Below are 6,881 nucleotides of genomic sequence, written 5' to 3' on the forward strand. Positions count from 1 at the left end.
GCTAGGGAGTGATTCTAGCCTAGTTCAAGAAATAGTTCATAAACTCAACACTCAATTTGCCTTGAAAGTATTGGGCTCTTTAAAGTAACTAGGGATGCATTTGGTTTACATATGAATAAGGAGAAGTACGTTAAAGATCTCCTAGAGAAGACTAAGATGATGGACTATAAACCGTGTTCTACACCTATGGTTTGATAAATTGAAAAAAACATTTTTGCTCTGGGGGTCTAGTCATTCGGTAGTAGATCCTAGCCTGTTTATCTGCCATCATGAAGGGAAGATAATGTATGTATTAGTTTATGTGGAAAATATACTCTTGATAGGGAGTGATTCTAGCCTAGTTCATAAACTCAACAATCAATTTGCCTTGAAAGTACTGGGCTCTTTGAAGTAACTAGGGATGCATTTGGTTTACATATGAATAAGGAGAAGTACGTTAAAGATCTCCTAGAGAAGACTAAGATGATGGACTATAAACCGTGTTCTACACCTATGGTAGTTGGCACCTAAAGATCTTCAAGTTTCTTTAACGGATTTGAAAGACAGATAAACTTGAATTAAGAAAAGTAAGAGAGAAAGGGAAAGTAGTTAGGCTGGAAAGAATGAGATTCTTGTCTTATCCATTAACCTTTTTTAACATAATGAAACATTACACGAGAATGTTTATATAAGCAACAATACATACAGAAATGCACCGTATTGTGTTAAGTTTCTGTTTCTTACATTTTAGTCCCTTTGCCTAACATTTCCCCTTAAACAGAGCATATTTGCTTTCAGTCTTTGCCTAATATTTCCCCTTAAACAAAACATATTTGCTTTCAGTCTTTGCTTAATATTTCCCCTTAAACAAAGCTTCATATATGTATATCTCAACTAAATGTTCATTCTGCAAACTTCAACTATCTGTACCATTTCATAGCTAAGGAGCTCTGCTTCACAATTAGGATCAGTACTTCATACTGCTTTATATACAACACTTGTACACACTTTCAAAGCTGCAAACTTCACCTGATCAACCACCACTCAACATATCAGTCTACCAGACATAGCTCAAATCAGTATAAACTTCCAAAGCTGCAACTTATTCAAACAGTATAAACTTCCAAGCTGCAAAACTCCAACGGTACACACTTCCAAAAACAGTATAAACCAAAATTGCAGCTCAAAATAGTATAAACTTCCAAAGCTACAAACACTCCAACTAATCAATCACCACTCAGTAGGTCATTCTACCAGACAGAGCTCAAAATCAATACAAAATAAAAAAATTCCACATCATTACACCCTTCCAAAAAAAATCAGAACACAATCAATACTCAGCAGACCAATCTTCCAGGCACAGCTATCATCAATACAAAAAATCAACACTTAATACACACTTCCAGAGTTCAAAAAATTCAGAATTGAGTCAGAATTGAATTTCCTCCCTGCACAGTTTACTCAGACAAGGTTCAAAGCTGCAAACTTCAATCCAAAGGAAAAATCAATCAACAAAAAATTCAGCAGGACAGACATAGCTCACATCAGTACACATTTCCAAAGATCAGAACAAAATCAATACTCAGCAGACCAATCTTCTAGGCACAACTATCATCAATACAAAAATCAGTACACACTTCCAAAGATCAGAACAAAAATCAATACTCAGCAAACCAATCTTCCAGGCGCAATAGAATTGAAGTTCCTCCTTGCACAGTTTACTCAGACAAGGAGGATGTAACAGTTAGCTTGTCCTTCAAATAATTGAATTGATTTGCCGGCGGAGTTATGGTTAGAATGTCTGCCACTTGATACTCAGAGGCTACATACTGAACACTTAAATTCTTCTTTGTTACCAGATCCCTCACATAGTGCACATCAATTTCGATGTGTTTAGTCTTAGCATGGAACACAGGGTTTGAGGACAGTGCTCCAACACTCATGTTATCACACCAGATGACAAGGCAACCATTCAAAGTAATACCAATTTCTTCAAACAAACTCCTAATCCATACAAGTTCAGTAGATGCCTGACGCAAGGACCGATATCTGTTTCTGTAGAGGATAAAGAAACTACCTTTTGTTTCTTTGAACTCCATTGAACCAAGTTGCCTCCAACAAAAACAGCATATCCACTTGTGGACCTCCTGTCATCTACATCACTCGCCCAATCTGCATCAGCGTAAGCTTCCAGCATAAAATGCTCCTTTTTAGTGAATAAAAGACCATGATTTAGAGTACCCTTTACATACCTAAAAAACTCTCTTACATGGGTCCAATGATTGACAGTAGGTTGTTGAAGAAACTAGCTGAGTTTGTTCACAGCAAAAGCAAGATCTGGTCTGGACAACGTAAGGTACTGTGATCCTCCAATGATACTCTGATATAACGATGGTTGATCAAATTGAATGCTATCTTCTTTACTCAGTTTAGTTCTAGTGGCCATAGGAGTTATACATGGCTTGGAATCATGCATCCCAGCTTTTACTAAGAGGTCTTGAGCATACTTGCTCTATGTTAAGAGTAATTACTTGTCATTTCTCTTAACCTCAAATCTAAGGAAGTAGTTGACTGGACCAAGAACTTTTAAGGTAAACTGTGTATTCAGATCTGTCATAACCTGATCAACTAAGGAGGAATTATTGCCTGTAACTAAGATATCATCGACATACACCAGTAGATATACAACATAGGATTCCTTTTGTAAAGGAACAAACTCACATCAGAAAGTGAATTTTGAAAACCCCAGCTTGATAAGTGATTTTTCAGTTTCTCAAACCAAGCTCTTGGAGCTTGTTTAAGCCTATTGTAATGACTGCTTTCTACTCGTATTCTCATAAAATACGCATAGTAAGATACATGTAAAATAGTATAAAAGGTTGGGCCCAAAATTTTCTTTTATTAAATATATACATTCTTTCTACAAAAAGTTATATCATGTACAAAAGCATAAAAAACAAGGTGGACAGTGTAGCCATTTTCCTTCGCTTGTCGATGTCCATCCGACCGTGTCCTCACCTAGATCCTGCAAAACATGGAAAACAACGGGGTGAGCACAACTAATACTCAGTAAGTAAATCCTCTACTCCTCATAACTCTTTCCCCTCAATATTTTCCTTACACTTCCCATTACTCTCTTTGCTTTCTCTTTTGGTTTCACTCTCTCTGTTTCTCTTTCTTAAACTTCTTTTCTATTAACTCTCTCTCTAATAAGTCACGGCCCCATCTGATCGGAGGCACGGCTGGGACTCACTCCCACTCTACGTGACTTCTACTCATTCTAGCCGATCGGACTCGGTTATGCATGGATTCGGAACCCTTGGCCATGTGAATACATAATCTCTCTCTCGGGTAAACTCGGGTATAGCCCTCACCCGCATGCACTCTCACGGGCTACACCACTTCTCTCTTATACTCATGCCGCTCTCTCAACGCGGCGTACATCCGGGAATACTCTACCCATTACTCACGGGTTCCCCATCGCACAACCTACTCTATTCTCTTGTCTAGCACTAATTTCTCTTTATTCTCTAGTGCTCATTCTCTTTCTTTCTCTCTACTCTTAGAGTAGTTTAAACTCAATTTCTCTACTCTCTCTTTCTAATGCATAATTAATGCATGATTAATGCATATAGATAACTCATGCTCATTAATGCACTTATGAGAGGCAATTATGCTATGTAGCAAAAATTAAGGCTTTCTACTCTTACTCATGCTTCTCTTGAGCATTTTATCATACAACTCATGTGCATATAAATCTCTACTTTAACTATAACTTTTCTCTTTTCTTTAATCATCCAAAATGGGAGAAAGGCTCCCTTATACTCTCTAATTTCCCTGTCAAAGGAAAACATTTCTATAAATTTGCTCAAAACTTCATTCCACTTCAGTCAAACTCAACCCAACATCAAGCAACCTCCATACTTCTACATCCATCTCAACAAATATAAAACATACATATAAATACAAAATCTCTACTCAATTAAATTCTCAAATCTCAACTTAGTTAGGATTTACTTACCTTGTGAGGAAATAACTTCTCTAATACTTCTCCTTTCCTTTGGTAGCTTGATTTCTCTCTACAACTTTAAATAACAACCACAACATAAGACTTTAATCAAAACATCATAAAACTCTCATCTAAAGTAAGACTCCTTACCTTAGGATGCTTTAGATTAAAACTCTACTAAAAATTACTTAAAAAAGTCCTTAGAAATCCTTGGAAGATTGAAGGAAATTTGAGAAGAAGTAGAGAATGGAAGAGGCGGTGGAAATGGATGAAATAAAGGATTCTCTACACTTAACCCTTTTTAGCTCAACTTATACACAAGCATTCCCATTTTGCCCTTACTCTTTCTTGAAAATTTCATCCATATCCTTTGATTCCTTACAAACACACCCCCATATAACCATATTTTCTATGAAATTTCCTTACATTTTACTCCCCACTTTTCCTGCTAATTAGGGGTAGAATGGTCAAATTGCCTTTAAGGAAAAATATCTAAAACTTAACAAAACTTTTCAGTCGACCCGTCGCCGCGGCGAAGACAATTTCGTCACCGCGGCGAAACACTCCAGCAGTGACTCCGTGGGCTGCAGCACCTCTTCGCCTCGGCGAAACCTATAACACAACATTTCGCCAAGTCTTCATAATTTTCAGGGCAAATACTCAACCAACTCAACATACAAACTCAATTAAAACTGAACCAATACACATGTAAGCAATACAGCCAATCTTGAGTAAATACCTCAAGTGGGGCGTTACACCCATACAACGCCTTATGTAGCTGACATACCTGCTTAGTTTGAGAGAAATTAGAAAAACCTTCTGGTGGCATCATATAAACCTTTTCTGTCAGCTCTCCATTAAGAAACGCATTGTTTACATCTAGTTGATGTACTTCCCATTGATTATATACGGCTAGAGACAAAATTACTCTAATGGTTGTTGCCTTGAATATTGGTGAAAAAGTTTCAAAGTAGTCAAGGCTAGGGGTTTGTTGAAACCCCTTGGTTACAAGCCGAGCTTTGTACTTTGAAAGGGACCCATCTGAATTCAGCTTTTTCTTAAAAACCCACTTGCTACCAACTACATTCATTCCATCAACGTAAGGAACTAAATCCCAGGTTTGGTTCTTTAAGAAAGCTTGATATTCAGCCTTCATGGCTGCTTTCCATTTTGGAATTTTCAGAGCTTCAACAACAGATGGTGGTTTAGTCTAAATAACTTGGGTGGAGAGAAGGGCTTGAGGTACAATATTTGGAACACCAACTTTGGACCCCTTGGACCTAGTGATCATGGGATGAGCATTGACAGTTTTGCTTGTGTCAATATACTTAGGATCAGCTAAGGGAAAGACCACCTCAAGTTGAATTCCAGGGTCTGATCGTGTTGGAGTAGGTACAGTAGAATCATCTGCAAAAGGAGATATCTCAAATTGAATTTCAGGATTGACATTAGGAAGTTCTGCCTGTGTAGCAGACTCTGCTGGAAGAGAAGGTAAAGAGTAGTCCTTTGTAGGATCTACAGTGAAATTTCTTGAACTGATGATTTCATTTGTGAACTGTGTAGATGGTAAAACTGAAAACTTGAATTGTGGCAATGTCTAGGCCTTTGTATGTGCATACATATCACGTGAAGTGGTAGATAAAGATGCATTTTGAAAACCAAACTTGAATGGAAAGTCTTCCTCATTAAATCGTACTTGTTTAACAATATGCACCCTGCCTAAAGAGTTCATGCATTGATAGCCTTTATGAGCAAGGTTGTGCCCCAAGAAAACACACTTTTTGGTATGGAAAGACACCTTATGTCTTTGGTAAGGCCTGAGATATGGATAAGATCCACAGCCGAATACTTTAAGATCAGTATAACCTGGTTTTTGCTTAAAAAGAGTTTCAAATGGAGAGACAAACTTAATAGCAGCCGAAGGAAGCCTATTTAATAAGTACACACCAGTGCTAAAGGCTGACCACCATAATTTTAGTGGCATAGCCGCATAAGCTAGAAGGGATAAACCAAATTCAATGATGGCTCTATGTTTTCTCTCTACTCTACCATTTTGCTGGTGAAGGTATGGACAAGGATCCTTAAACATAACTCCATGTTTCTCCAAATAACTAAACAAGGGTCTAAACTCCCCTCCCCAATCTGTTTGTAAACATTTCAGTGTTGCATCCAACTAATTTTCAACAAAGCAATGGAACCGAGTGAATACACCAAGAACCTCAGATTTAAGCTTTAAAGGATAGATCCAAGTATACCTACTAAAATCATCCACAAAGATCACATAATACCGTTATCCTTTAGTAGACATAATAGGTGCAGGACCCCATAGATCCGAGTAGACTAACTCTAAAGGTTTTTGAGCTCTTGAAGTGGAAACAGGAAACTTACATTGCTGTGGTTTACCAAATTGACATGCTTCACAAAAAAAGGCTTTTATTTCCAACAATAGTATTTTTTACATGCCATAAAGCAATATCATTAGATGGCTTAGCAAACAGAAAACTATTTGTAGAAGTACATTCAAGAGCATACTCTAAACCATTATTAGAATGTCTCCTTTATTAGTTGTAGATGAATTAGCTGCATGAATTTCAGGAGCTGAAGTGAAGCTTGAAGCATGAAAAACTGACTTTATTTGAGAATCAGTAGAACAGAAATCAGCTATTGGCAAGGTAAGCTGATAGAGCCCATCCTTTACTATTCCTTGAAGAAGTGTAGCCTTGCTATATTTATCCTTTATTAAGCAACAGTCCGCATGAAACTCAACTATCACATGGTTATCCTTAGTGATTTGAGATATGATTAACAAATTTTTTGCAATCTTTGGAACACAGAGAATATTCTGAAGTTTTAAAATTCTATTAGAATCAATGGAAGGTAATAGTAGCATACC

This window comes from Pistacia vera, unplaced genomic scaffold, assembly GCF_008641045.1.
Source record: "Pistacia vera cultivar Batoury unplaced genomic scaffold, PisVer_v2 Contig40, whole genome shotgun sequence".
Taxonomy (NCBI): Eukaryota; Viridiplantae; Streptophyta; class Magnoliopsida; order Sapindales; family Anacardiaceae; genus Pistacia; species Pistacia vera.